A 14,501-nucleotide genomic window follows, 5' to 3' on the forward strand; every position below is an offset into this window, starting at 1 on the left:
GTTACAGCAAAGTGCTTATAAATGTTATTGCCTGGTCTGTCAAAAAAGTGCTTAAAGCTCAGAGAAATTTATAAGGCTGGTTCAAGCTAAGTGACAAATAACTGAAAAATTAAATATCTTTAAATAATTTATGTTACAGTATTTCTAAAATTTGAACATCTAATAGTCATGTGCGATTTTTCAAAGTTAAAATTTTGGGGAATTATATTTTTAATTTGAATATGGTGAAGTGTTTTGTTAGTAATGTATATGCCTTATATTTAAATTTCTAGAATAAGAATCTACAGATATTTTACATTTTGAAGTGTTACTAGATAGGAACGTGGTTTAAATCAGTGTTTTTCAGCAGGAATACTTTTGGCATCTTGGAGGAATCATTTCTCCTTGTGTAGTACTGTCCTATACATTGAAGGACATTTAGTATACTCGGCCTCTTTTTATATTTTTTATATTCATATAAAAAGTTGAATGCCTTCTTACAACTGTTTGACCCAATAACATTGAGGCTGCTTTTATTACGTATAAATGAAGACCAGTATGTATTTCTGATTTACTGTTTTTAAAAGCAGTAAATGATAGTTAAAACATTGCCCTCTAAATGCTAGTGTTTCTCCCCCTCCCACGTTGGTGTGATAAAGAAAAATATCCCTTCACATTTCCAAATGTACCTCGTTAGGAGTTGACCATCTCCTTATTACATAATACTTTCGCTTTCTGTACATGTGTACAAAATTTTACTTTCTGAACTTAAGAGATTTGCCCTGAGCTTTAATAAATAAGACATCTCTCTCTTTAAAATTAGAATGCATGCTTAGATATGTATGGGAGGGGTTTCCAGCTGGCTTGGTGCAAGAGCGTATAATTTTGTTTACTGTAAATCTCAGCAAACATTTTCTCACACTAGGGACAGCAGCCACATCACACTGTGGAAGATGCAATACTCAACCTGATCTTTTTTTTAACAGCTTTATTGAAGTGTATTTTACATATCACAGAATCCACCAATTTCAAGTTTACATTGATTTTCAGCAACTTTACTGAATGGTATAATCATCACCATAAATCAGTTTTAGAACATTTTTATCACCCCAGAAATATGTCTCGTGCCCATTTATAGTTAATCCCCATTCATTCCTTTACCTAGACTCTACTAATCTACTTTTATATAAATGGAATCATCAACATGTGACCATTCCCTTCTTAAAACATTTCTCTGTGGCTTCCCTATCAGACTGTTGTTTTTCACTCACCTCCTCAGTCAAGGGCTTGAATGTTCTATCGAGGGTTCTGTTCTCACTCAGCCTAGGTGATTTCATTCTGACCTAAATGTGATGATTACCATATCTCTATCACTAACCTAAATCTCTTTCCTGAGCTCCAGACACATATTGCCAACTACACCTGCAGGGTATGTCCACAGGCACCTCAGTCTCAACATCTCTGAAACTGAGCTCAATACCCACTAATACAAGCCTAATGGGCCTGAATTTCACTTTTCAGGGAAGGTACCACCTTCCACTTTGTTCACCAACTTGTAAAGTAGGGCAGCCATCATCCTTCATTCTTCTTTCCCTCACTTCCACATCCAATAAGTTACCAACTCTGAAATTACCCTTTAAATACCATATACACTGAATACAGTCAACCTGAGTTTAGGTAGTATAAGTATGCCATGTGGTTTGGGTCAAGAATCTGTAGAGATTCTAAGCAAGATCAGGCCTTAACAGGAAGTGTAGTAAATTTTCACCCATTTTAAGTTTTGAGATTCACAAGAATAAACTCAGCACACTTAGTAACAAGGTATCTTTAAGAAGTTTCAGAATTCTTTAATTTTATTATAATTTTATTTTTCTTTTTTTAAGTTTTTTTATAAAAGTTACACATAAAGAATCAACGGATTCTACAGTGTTTCTTTTTTCCTAAATAAATTTATTTATTTAATTTTGGCTGCGTTGGGTCTTTATTGCTATGTGCGGGCTTTCTCTAGTTGCTGTGAATGGGGGCTACTCTTCATTGCGGTCCACGGGCTTCTCATTGCGGTTGGCTTCTCTTGTTGTGGAGCATGGGCTTCAGTAGTTGTGGATCGCAGGCTCTAGAGTGCAGGCTCAGTAGTAGTGCTGCAAGGGCTTAGTTGCTCTGCGGCATGTGGGATCTTCCCCCACCAGGGATCGAACCCGTGTCCCCTGCATTGGCAGGCGGATTCTTAACCCCTGCACCACCGGGGAAGTCCCCCCTTTTTTAGGGGGGGGGAAATTATTTATTTATTTATGCTGCACCCAGTCTTAGTTGTGGCACATGGGATTGTCCTTGCCGCCTGTGGGCTTCTTGTTGCTACATGTGGGCTCCTTAGTTGCAGCATGTGGGCTCCTTAGTTGCAGCATGCAGGCTCCTTAGTTGCAGCATGTGGGATCTTTAGTTGTGGCACATGGGATCTTTAGTTGCAGCATGCGGGATCTAGTTCCCTGACCAGGGATCAAACCCAGGCCCACTGCATTGGAGGTGCAGAGTCTTAGCCACTGGACCACCAGGGAAGTCCCTACAATGTTTCATAAGGCATGTAGCAATCTGTATTTCCCCTTATAATTTTTTTTTAATTAAGGCTAAAACAGAGATTCTTTTGGCTTTTACCTCCCCACTCCCAGATACTCTAAGTAAAGTTTTCCATTTTCTGTAGAACAGAAGAATAATTTACAGTTTTCTCACAAAACAAAATTGGTACTCGCATAACAAATTGAATGTCTATTTGCAGTGGTTTGACACAATTAGGTAGAGGCAGTTTCCTGTTCAGTAAGTAAATAAAAGAGTAATGTTTTATAACTTTACAAAAGAGTAAAGTTCCTTTCTATTTTATTAGCAGCAAATTTTAGTTGGATAAAGAGCATTTTAAATTTTATGTATAATATTTGTTGACTTAGATTTTCAGGGTCCTCTTCATAAAGACTGAGTGGACTTTGTGAAGAACATAGTGGAACATGGGATAGAATTAGAAATGAATTGTTAGACTTCAGTAGAAGCTAGCAAGAATGTCTTTTCTAAGCAGCTGTTAAGAAGCTAAGGAAAGGGTTTTTTCTTTCCATATAGGAGATGGCTTTCCCATTACTTCCTCTTCCCTTTTGAATTATTTTTGTTTGTTGTCCTAGGGAGATAATCAGTGTTTGCTCTTAGTTCTGTCTCTCTCTGTCTCTCCTCCAGATCTCATCTGTTGGTGTTTATTCATATGAAATTTTTTCCTTAGTCATTTCTAAAAGCTTTACCTGAAGGATGAGCGGTTTGTCCTGAGGGAATTGGATTTAAATGAATAAGGGTGATGAATTCCTTTACAGGTGCGCAGAGGAACTCCAGAAATGTAATTCTTGATAATCCTTTCCTTCTCCATCCTAGTACTATTCCATCAGGAATCCAAAATAGTGGATTTAGTTTTCTGAGAATAGTGCTCTTTGACATCCTTATTTAATAATTTCTTGTCCTGTCCAGCTTAAATTCATTGCATAGTTTTGGTCTTAATTTGGGGATATCTTAGGGAATTGATGTTAAAATAAAAGGCCTGAAAAATAGACCAAAAAGGAAGAAGTTTAGGAGAAGCTGTGTATTTCATTGTGACCCCAGTGATTGACAGCCTGCCTTTGGAAGCTTAGAGATCAAATAGAATTTCTGTCAACCAAGTAACAAATATTTGTAGAATGCCAGTGTGTGCCTAGTATTGTGTAGCACAGGATGTAATTACTGCCTTCCAGGAACTTCCTTAAATATAAGTTATCTTAAGAAGAAAATTTTTGCCAGAGACTTGTGGGGGTTTGTGATCAACCAAGAATTTATTTTATTAGGATTTTAATATTTTTAGGAATATTTTCAGGATAGATATTCAGTAGTTGTGGCGCACAGGCTTAGTTGCTCTGCGGCATGTGGGATCTTCCCGGACCAGGGCTTGAACCCGTGTCCCCTGCATTGGCAGGTGGATTCTCAACCACTGCGCCACCTGGGAAGCCCTTTGTTACTGTTTTTTGGGTTTTTTTTTTGTGGTACACGGGCCTCTCACTGTTGTGGCCTCTCCCGTTGTGGAGCACAGGCTCTGGACGCGCAGGCCCAGCGGCCATGGCTCACGGGCCTAGCCGCTCCGCGGCATGTGGGATCTTCCCAGACTGGGGCACGAACCCGTGTCCCCTGCATCGGCAGGCAGACTCTCAACCACCGCACCACCAGGGAAGCCCTGTTACTGTTTTTAATTGAGGTACTACCACCTCCAAGGGGCCTAGGGAGCAAAATAAAACCAGAAAAACTTAGGAATTTTTTTTTATTGACGTGTAGTTGATTTACAATTTTGTGTTAATTTCTGCTGTACAGCAAAGTGATTGAGTTATACACACACACACACACACACACACACACACATTCTTTTATATATTCTTTTCCATCATGGTTTATCACAGGATATTGAATATAGTTCCTTGTGCTATACAGTAGGACTTTGTTTATCCATTCTATATATAATAGTTAGCATCTGCTAACCCCAAACTCCCAATCCATCCCTCCCCCACCTCACTCCCCCTTAGCAACCACAAGTCCGTTCTCTATGTCTGTGAGTCTGTTTCTATTTTGTAGATAAGTTCATTTGTGTCATATTTTAGATTCCACATATAAATGATATCATATGGTATTTGTCTTTCTCTTTCTGCTTACTTCACTTAGTATGATAATGTCTAGGTCCATCCATGTTGCTGCAAATGGCATTATTTCATTCTTTTTTATGGCTGAGTAGTAGTCCATTATATTATGTACCACATCTCCTTTGTCAGTTCATCTGTTGATGGACATTTAGGTTGTTTCCATGTTTTGGCTATTGTGAAGAGTGCTGCTATGAACATAGGGGTGCATGTATCTTTTCAAATTATATTTTTGTCCGGATATATGGCCAGGAGTATGATTGCTGGATCATATGGCAACTCTGTTTTTAGTTTTTTGAGGACCTTCCATACTGTTTTCCATAGTGGCTACTCCAACTTACATTCCCACCAACAGTGTAGGAGGGTTCTCTTTTCTCCACAGCCTTTCCAGCGTTTGTTATTTGTAGACTTTTTAATAATGGCCTTTTTTTTTTTGCGGAACACGGGCCTCTCACTGTTGTGGCCTCTCCCGTTGCGGAGCACAGGCTCCGGACACACAGGCTCAGCGGCCATGGCTCACGGGCCCAGCCGCTCCGCGGCATGTGGGATCTTCCCGGACCAGGGCATGAACCCGTGTCCCCTGCATCGGCAGGCGGACCCTCAACCACTGTGCCACCAGGGAAGCCCAATAATGGCCATTTTGATCAGTGTGAGGTGGTACCTCACTGTAGTTTTGATTTGCATTTCACTAATAATTAGTGATGTTGAGCATCTTTTCATGTGCCTATTGGCCATCTCTATAGGCCATCTCTATGTCTTCTTTGGAAAAATGTCTGTTTCGGTCTTCTGCCCATTATTCGATTGTGTTGTTTTTTTTGTATTGAGTTGCATGAGCTGTCAGAAAAACTTAGGAATTTTTAATAGCGCCAAAATGAACTTATAAGAGACTCTTTTAAACCAGGGAAGTCGGTTTCCAATTCCTATGCACTGTTTCTTTGTTTCGGAAGCAGGAACAATTTAGTAACCAGTCTAATAAATTACTTGGTAAGTCATGGATGTTGAGATCATTTATTCAGTGTCAAGCCTTTTGGAAAGGGAATATTAATACCTTCACTTATCTTTCTTTTCAAACTTCATTAACTGGCTGTTAGACCAAAACTATCCCATATTATTTTATGTTTTAAAATGTGCATTTGGTATTCACAATGTACTATGATGTAAAATAAACTCTTCTATACCTGAAAAAAGAAATGTGTATTTGGTAATTTTGAGATGAAGTTTAAAAATTAAAATTCTGGCTAAAGATTTTTAGTAAGTTACTTAAATTAGATGATAATAAGATATCTCGTATGAATTATGTCCTAAATTTTTCTTTTAAAATCGGTCATGAATCACATATTTTGGCTTATATATATGCTTCTGAATTCTTTATGTTAGTGGCATAACTAGCCACCAACATTCATAATGTTGTAAGATTCTTAACCAGACAGGTGACTCAGAGTAGACATAAAGGTGAGTATGGTACAGCTTACAATTGAAGTGTGTATTTATTTGAAAAAAAAATTTTTTTTAAGTCTTTATTGAATTTGTTACAATACTGCTTCTGTTTTATGTTTTGGGTTTTTTGGCCGCAAGGCATGTGGGATCTTAGCTCCCCAACCAGGGACCGAACCCGCACTCCCTGCATTGGAAGGTGAAGTCTTAACCACGGGACAGCCAGGGAAGTCCCCGAAGTGTGTATTTTAAATAAGTCTTAGAATGTTGCATTTTATGGATTTTATTTAGTCCATATTACAGAGAGAAGTCTCAGGTAAATGCTTGAATCTTTTCTTCTTGCATACTGAGGTGAAAATAAGGATCATAGAGAGTCTAGGTAAAAGGTTAAAAATATTCCTTGGCACCAAAAGCAAGAGAGAAAGCAATCCAAAATTGACTTTCTACTGTTCCCCTCTCCCCAGTCTTTTTTTTTTCTTTCTTCTGAAACTGAAACAAAAATATGTTTGGGGTTATTAGATATTAAGTCCTGCTTCTGAATAGGTATAGTTATGCCCTGCCTAATGCAGAGAGCCTTTCCCCAGTCGAGTTCTGTGATGTGGATTATTTAGTAAGATTTCAGTTGGGAAAACGCTTGTGTGCTTTCTGTGGCTCACTTATGTTACTTGTTCTGTCCTCTTTCTGTGGTCCATGAGGCATTTCATTTGTATCACATGTCAGAATTTAAAATATTATCTTTGAAATAGTGAACTTTCCTCCAGTCATAGATCCTTATCTTCTATATTTCTGGTGTAGACTAAAGATTCAGAGACTCTAAATCAAAGGCTTCTATTTTAGACATTAGATTTCCCAGTACTCTTCTGAAGAATAATAACTGTGATGATCAAAATTTTAAAGATACTGTTGTAAGGTCTGAGTGTATTGGAAAGAATTATGGTAGTGTAACCCTGGACCACTTTTACACTGCTTTGTACGATCTGTTCACAGGTGGCTGTCAGGTGATTTAAAGTAACAAACCCAGACAGATGCATGGCATTGACTGAATTGTCAAAGGCATCAGTCTTGCTTATTAAAATTGACAGTTGCTGACAAGCAGCATTTACTTTCACAAAATGAATCAACTGGAGTTTGATGTGATGAGAGAAGTGCATTGATTGCCAGCAGTGGGCTAGAAACATTTACCAAGTAAAATTTAGAAAAGCGATTTTAGATGACTAAGAGCCTTGGTTTGTTTGCATATTTAAAGATACTTGCATCTAAACAGTTGGACTTAAATACAACCAAATACAGAGGTTGTTTGGAGCCTTAAGACAGTTGAGTGAACAAAATCAAAACTGTTTAACTTCTGATGTTTACTTAGAAACAAAAACCTAAATGAAGTTCAAAACAGATATCTAACCTGGATTTGTATATGGATATTAGATTGAGAGATTAGAGTGAGGAGCAAGACAAATTCCACACACATTTGTGCTGAGCAAACTTGGTGAAGTGATTTAAAGACTTTTCTTTCCATTAGGATAAGATTTTTCTACCTTATAAGCAACTTTTTTTTTTTTTTTTTGGTCGGTACGCGGGCTGCTCACTGTTGTGGCCTCTCCCGTTGCGGAGCACAGACTCCGGACGCGCAGGCTCAGCGGCCATGGCCCACGGGCCCAGCCACTCCGCAGCATGTGGGATCCTCCCGGACCGGGGCACGAACCCGCGTCCCCTGCATCGACAGGCGGGCTCTCAACCACTGCGCCACCAGGGAAGCCCCGATTTTTCTACCTTAATTTCCTAAATTAATGTATTCCTTTACTCTAGTTTATCCTAATGTAATTGAACTTCGTAAACTGAAGTTGCCTTCCTACAGCTAAGAATCTATGTATCTTAGATTTAAAAAGAAAACCTCTGTTTTTTTTTCCTTATTTTTGAAATTGGTTTATTTTGGGGTTGGGGCAGTACAAAATTAACTCTTCTAGAAGTATACTATAATAATAATAATGTTATTTTTATAGATAATATTTATTGTATATTTACAATGAGTGCTGTGCTAGGTGCTTTATGTGTTTTGCTCTGCTTATCGCTACATGTGTAATAAATACTCTTACTATCCTCATTTATAGGTAAGGAAATTTAGGCTTACAAAAGTTAAATAATTTGTCCAGGGTTACACAGCTAGTACCTGGAAGAGCCCAAATTGATCTGATCCCAGGTATGTCTCTCCAAAGTCTATGCTGCATAGCCAGTTCTACAGACTATACAGTAACGAGTGCTCCACAATACCTGGAAGTGTCCTTTGTTTCCATTATTGGAAGTAAATATTTTTTTTACTGGAGAAGTAATGCATATTTAAACCACTGACAAACTTACAGTGTTTTAAAGCAATAATTCTAAAAGGGGACTTCCCTGGTGGCGCAGTGGTTGAGAGTCCGCCTGCCGATGCAGGGGACACGGGTTCGTGCCCCGGTCCGGGAAGATCCCACATGCCGCGGAGCGGCTGGGCCCGTGAGCCATGGCCGCTGAGCCTGTGCGTCCGGAGCCTGTGCTCCGTAACGGGAGGGGCCACAACAGTGAGGCCCGCGTACGGCAAAAAAATAATAATAATTCTAAAAGGATCTGTGATTGTTCTGCCTATCTCCTTTCACCTCTCCCAGTTATTTCTATAACAGTATTTCTCCTTCCTCAAAAAGGTAATTATCTGTTTTTCTTTTTGGCGGTACGCGGGCCTCTCACTGTTGTGGCCTCTCCCGTTGCGGAGCACAGGCTCCGGATGCGCAGGCTCAGCGGCTATGGCTCACGGGCCCAGCCATTCCGCGGCATGTGAGATCTTCCCGGACCGGGGCACGAACCTGTGTCCCCTGCATCGGCAGGTGGACTCTCAACCACTGCTCCACCAGGGAAGCCCTAATTATCTGTTTTTATAGAATCATATTAGTTAGCCAATTGGAGTCAAACTGTCTTGCTTTTTATTCAGTTTCCTACCTATTGTAACTGAAGTGTGGGGAATTATTACATATTCAGGTCATATAGTGATCATTGGCTCAACTGAACTTCCCAGCAAAAGGATCCTCCTGGTATTTTGTTCTTTGCACTTTCGTTTCAAATCAATTTTATAATAGAAAATTACCACTTTAAAAGGCAAAGATGTGATTTAGAGATTATGGATAATTCTTATTAAATATTGCATCTTTATTAATTTTTCAATATTTCCCAGAGTAAATGTTTAATTCTATCATTTCAGCCTTTATAGTTTGATATAATGGTAATTATTAACATACAATTAATGTACCTTTGTTCTACCGACTATAGAATGATATTATCTAAGCAAGAAGAAATATGGAAAACTTTTGAAGATTTCTGTAGATTTTATGTACATTACTGATGTTGTTAACCCCAGAAGATTGTTTTTAAAATATATCAGTTTTTTCCCTGTTCAGCCCTAAATGCCTTTGAACTGGATGTTGAAGGATCTATTGGCATAGAACCTGATGAACTCCTCCAAATTTCACCAATCTGTTAATAAAGCAAAGCTGAATTTATTAGAACTTACTACAGTAAAGGAGAATACCACCTTGACAGGAAGAAGTAAAAAATGGGATATTTAAATGGCTTTGAGGTCTGAGGTCAAGTGGCTTTAATGGGATTTTTTTTTTTGGCCGTGCTGAGCGGCTTGTAGGATCTCAGTTCGTTGCAACACACAGGCTCAGTATTTGCGGCATGCGGGCTTAGTTGCCCCGCAGCATGTGGGATCTTAGTTCCCCGACCAGGGGTTGAACCATGGGTCCCCTGCACTGGAAGGTGAATTCTTAACCACTGGACTACCAGGGAAGTCCCCGTTCAATAGTGATTTCTTTTGCCCTTTCAGTTTCTCCATGTGACTCTCTTTTGAGAGGAGACTATTTATGTGATAACTCTTTGCTGTTCCTCTGCCACTTTTCAAGTCCATTTAAGCATCCACTGGTGTTAAGGTATCAGGTACTCTTCTTCCCCCATTCCAACTTACCATACTCAACTGTTCTTTTTTTGGCTGCATTGGGTCTTCGTTGCTGCACGCAGGCTTTCTCTAGTTGTGGCGAGCAGGGGCTACTCTTCGTTGCTGTGCGCGGGCTTCTTACTGCGGTGGCTTCTCTCGTTGCAGAGCAGGGGCTCTAGGCACGCAGGCTTCAGTAGTTGTGGCATGCAGCCTCAGTAGTTGTGGCTCACGGACTCTAGAGTTCAGGCTCAGTTGTTGTGGCACACCCGCTTAGTTGCTCCATGGCATGTGGGATCTTCCTGGACCAGGGCTTGAACCCGTGTCCCTTGCATTGGCAGGCAGATTCTTAACCACTGCGCCACCAGGGAAGACCTACTCAAATGTTCTTCATTGGGACTTCCCTGGCGGTCAAGACTTCGTGCTCCCGATGCAGGGGGCTCGGGTTCAATCCCTGGTCGGGGAACTAGATCCCACATCGTGCCGCAACTAAGAGTCCGCATACCACAACTAAGAAGTCCGCATGCTGCAACTAAATATCCCTCACGCTGCAATGAAGATCCTGCATGCCGCAACTATGACCCGGTACAGCCAAAATAAATAAATAAGTAAGTAAGTAAAATATATTTTTTTAAAGTTCTTCATCTCTCTCATTTAACTGAATTTTTATCTCCTGTGCATTCCTGCTTCAAAACTTGCACATCCTTCAGAATTATGCAATGTAGTTGCAGACTTAATTCAGATAGAAGGCCAGTCCCTGAATCACAGCTGTTCTCTTAAGCAGCACCAATCATCTGAAGTGGGTTATACAGAAAGGGTTCTGTACAGTCTGGCAATTCAGCCCTATTGGCTTCTTCTCATCAGGCCAGTAAAAGTAAACAGTGCACTCACCACTAGTCAGTATGGAAGAAATGTGGTATTTTTAGATACTTGGGTATGGAGCATGAGAAATTATATTTAATTTCAGGACTTTTTTTGCATCCTGTAATCTTATATCCATTTTTTGGTTTTATCTTTTCACAATTATAGAAGTAGCATAGTTGGATTGGAGGTAATGAGCTACATTGATAGAATCATTCCAGATTACTGGGTATAAACATTAATAGTATTGTCAGATGTCTGGAAATTTTGTCTCTATTTTAGTCTCCTTTCCCACGTTGCATTTGGCTGTAGTAGCCACTGTTTTGACACATTTGTACCTATATTCAGCTGTTCCAAATCATCTGAGATGGCAAATAAAGAGTATAAAAGGTACCGTATTAAAATTGACATTCTGTTCCTTTTCTTTCCCTTCTAGTTTTATTGAGATATAATTGACATACAGCATTGTATAAGTTTAAGGTATACAGCATAATGATTTGATTTACATACGTCATGAAGTGATTATCACAAAAGTTTAGTGAATATCCATCATCTCTTAGAAGTACAAAATTAAATAAATAGAAAAAATTTTTTTTCTTGTGATGATAATCTTAGGATTTACTCTCAACAACTTTCATGTATAACATATAGCAGTGTTAATTATATTTATCATGTTGTACATTACATCCCTAGTACTTATTTATTTTATAACTGAAAGTTTGTACTTTTTGATTGCCTTTGTCCAATTCCTCTTACCCTCCCCACCCCCTGCCCTTCTTCTCTGGTAACCACAAATCTGATGTCTTGGGCTTCCCTGGTGGCGCAGTGGTTGAGAGTCCGCCTGCCGATGCAGGGGACACGGGTTCGTGCCCCAGTCCAGGAAGATCCCACATGCCGCAGAGCGGCTAGGTCCGTGAGCCATGGCCGCTGAGCCTGCGCGTCCGGAGCCTGTGCTCCATAACGGGAGAGGGCACAACAGTGAGAGGCCCGCGTACTGCAACAAAAAAAAAAAAAAAAAAAAAAATCTGATGTCTTTTTCTATGAGTTTGTTTGTTTATTTGTTTGTTCTTGAAATATAATTGACCTACAACACTATGTTAGCTGCTGTTATACAACATAGTGATTCAATGTTTCTCCTCATTCCAAAATGATCACCATGGTAAGTCCAGTTGCATATGTCACCATACAGAGATACTACGTGGTTAGTGACTCTATCCCCCACACTGTACATTTCATACCCATGACATTTATTTTGCAATTGGAAGTTTATACCTCTTAATACCCCTCTCCTATTTCTTACTTCCCCCTACCCTCCTTCTCCCTGGCAGACATCTGTTTCTTCTCTGTATCTGTAACTCTGTTTATGTTTTGTTATGTTTGTTCATTTGTGTTTTTGTTTTTAGATTCCACATATAAGTGATATCATACAGTGTTTGTCTTTCTCTGTCTGTTTTATTTCACTTAGCATAATACCCTCTGGGTTCATCCATGTTGTTGCAAATGACAAGATTTCATTCTTTTTTATGTCTGAGTAATATTCCATTATGTGTGTGTGTATGTGTGTGTACCATATCTTCTTTGTCCATTCATCTGTTGATGGGCACTTAGGCTGCTTCCATATCTTTGTTATTGTAAATAATGCTGCAGTGAGCATAGGGGTGCTTATATCTTTTCAAATTAGTGTTTTTGTTTTCCTCAGGTAAATACCCAGGAGGAGAATTGCTGAATCGTATGGTAGTTCTATTTGTAAATTGTTGAAGAATCTCTGTACTGTTTCCATAGCTGTTGCATCAGTTTACAATTCCACCAACAGTGTATGAGGATGACATTCTTCTCATAATTCCTATAATGTTCTTCAGAGAATTTTGTTTTCATCTCTCATTTTAAAACTCCCATGTAACAGTTGACCACACTGGGAAAACTAGGCCAAAAATGGTTAATGTGCTTTGCTTAGAGTAGAACTACCAATGTAGGACTCTTTTTTTTTTTTTAATACACATTTCTTCATTCATTCATTCATTCATTCATTTTATTTTTGTCTGTGCTGGGTCTTCGTTGCTGTGCGCAGCCTTTCTCTAGTTGCGGTGAGCAGGGGCTGCTCTTCATTGTGGTGCGCAGGCTTCTCATTGCGGTGGCTTCTCTTGTTGTGGAGCGTGGGCTCTAGGTGTGCAGGCTTCAGTAGTTGCAGCACACGGTCTCAGTAGTTGCGGCCCGTGGGCTCTAGGGCACGTGGGCTTCAGTAGTTGTGGCTTGCTGGCTCTAGAGCGCAGGCTCAGTAGTTGTGTCGCATGGGCTTAGTTGCTCCATGGCATGTGGGATCTTCCTGAACCAGGGCTCGAACCCATGTCCCCTGCATTGGCAGGCAGATTCTTAACCACTGCCCCACCAGGGAAGTCCCCTGTAGGACTCTTAAAAGGGCCAGATTTCCACTTGCCATGTCCCAGAAGATGTTGATATTCCATATTTCCTCCCCACCACTACCCTATTTGGAATAGACAGTGGAAGAGAAAATAAGAGAAAAATACGGACTGAGGAGGATATATCATTAAATTTCCTCGGTGCCCCAACCATGAATATGTATTCCAGATATTTTTCAAAGGTGTCTATGTTTATGTCTTAAAGTGGAATTATCTTTGATTTTTCTTCTTTTTTCTTCTTTTTTGCATGTGGTACATAATTCAAAAAGTGCAAAAGGGTATATAGTGAAAGTCAATATTTTTATGTGTCCTTTCAGAGATAGTATATACAAATACAATCAAATATGTATGTCATTTATTTTGAATTCTTATTCTCCTGCATGAATTATGGACTACTAGAAAGCAGTAATGTTGCTTTTGATGTTTATTTGATTAGATTATGTGCAGAGACTGAAGGGCCAGTATTATATTTGAAAGGCCCTGTATAATTTTCAAAGGCCTTTTAAATAATTCTACTCATGACAGCCCTGTGAAGTACGTAAAGCAGGATTTATCTGTTTTGTAGACATGAAATTTGAAGCCTGAAGAATTATGTGACTTGATCAAGGCTTGTTATACAATCAATATACAATGGAACTGCAATCAGAACTTAAGTTTTTTGGCTCCTAATCCAGAATTCTTTCTACCATGTTTCCTCTCAAACACGATGAAATGAGGGGATCTATTATATGGTGTCTGTTTTTATGAGGTATGAAAAATACTGTGAGTAGCTATTTCAGAAGAATTTTGGTGCTGTATTTTTGTAGTGTTGGCATAGTAGTAGTAGTCACTGCAGCCTCACAGTTCAGAGGAAGTATGTCCTTTTTGATGAATTGTCTGCAAAATAGTTTATAAATGTTAGGCACTTTAGACTGAATGATAATGCTCTAGGTGCCACTCTTGTAACATGGGCACCAAAACTGACTTTTTCCAGGAAACTGGGTAGTGAAAAACAAGGTCTTTTATCTCTTTGCATCTGTGTGCCTGTCATGGCTGGAAGCCACGTTGACAGACCTGTCCAAGATTCTTTCCCTTGAAGGTTAAAGGGGAATCTGGCCAAGCATTTGATAGAATGCCTGACTCTTTTTTCTTCCCCGCCCCCCCAAATTAGGACTAAATTGGATTCTGAATTTCTAA

At 39.5% G+C, this 14,501-nt stretch overlaps 1 protein-coding gene across 2 annotated transcripts in view; it reads left to right on the plus strand.

The window, feature by feature from the left end:
- GLG1 (golgi glycoprotein 1) overlaps nucleotides 1-14,501 on the plus strand; it is a 147,285-nt gene that overhangs the window by 51,956 nt on the left and 80,828 nt on the right. The window lies entirely within an intron of this gene.

The sequence above is a fragment of the Aethalodelphis obliquidens genome, unplaced genomic scaffold (genome assembly GCF_003676395.1).
Source record: "Aethalodelphis obliquidens isolate GAN/ISIS:26980383/991018 unplaced genomic scaffold, ASM367639v1 scaffold20, whole genome shotgun sequence".
Lineage (NCBI taxonomy): Eukaryota > Metazoa > Chordata > Mammalia > Artiodactyla > Delphinidae > Aethalodelphis > Aethalodelphis obliquidens.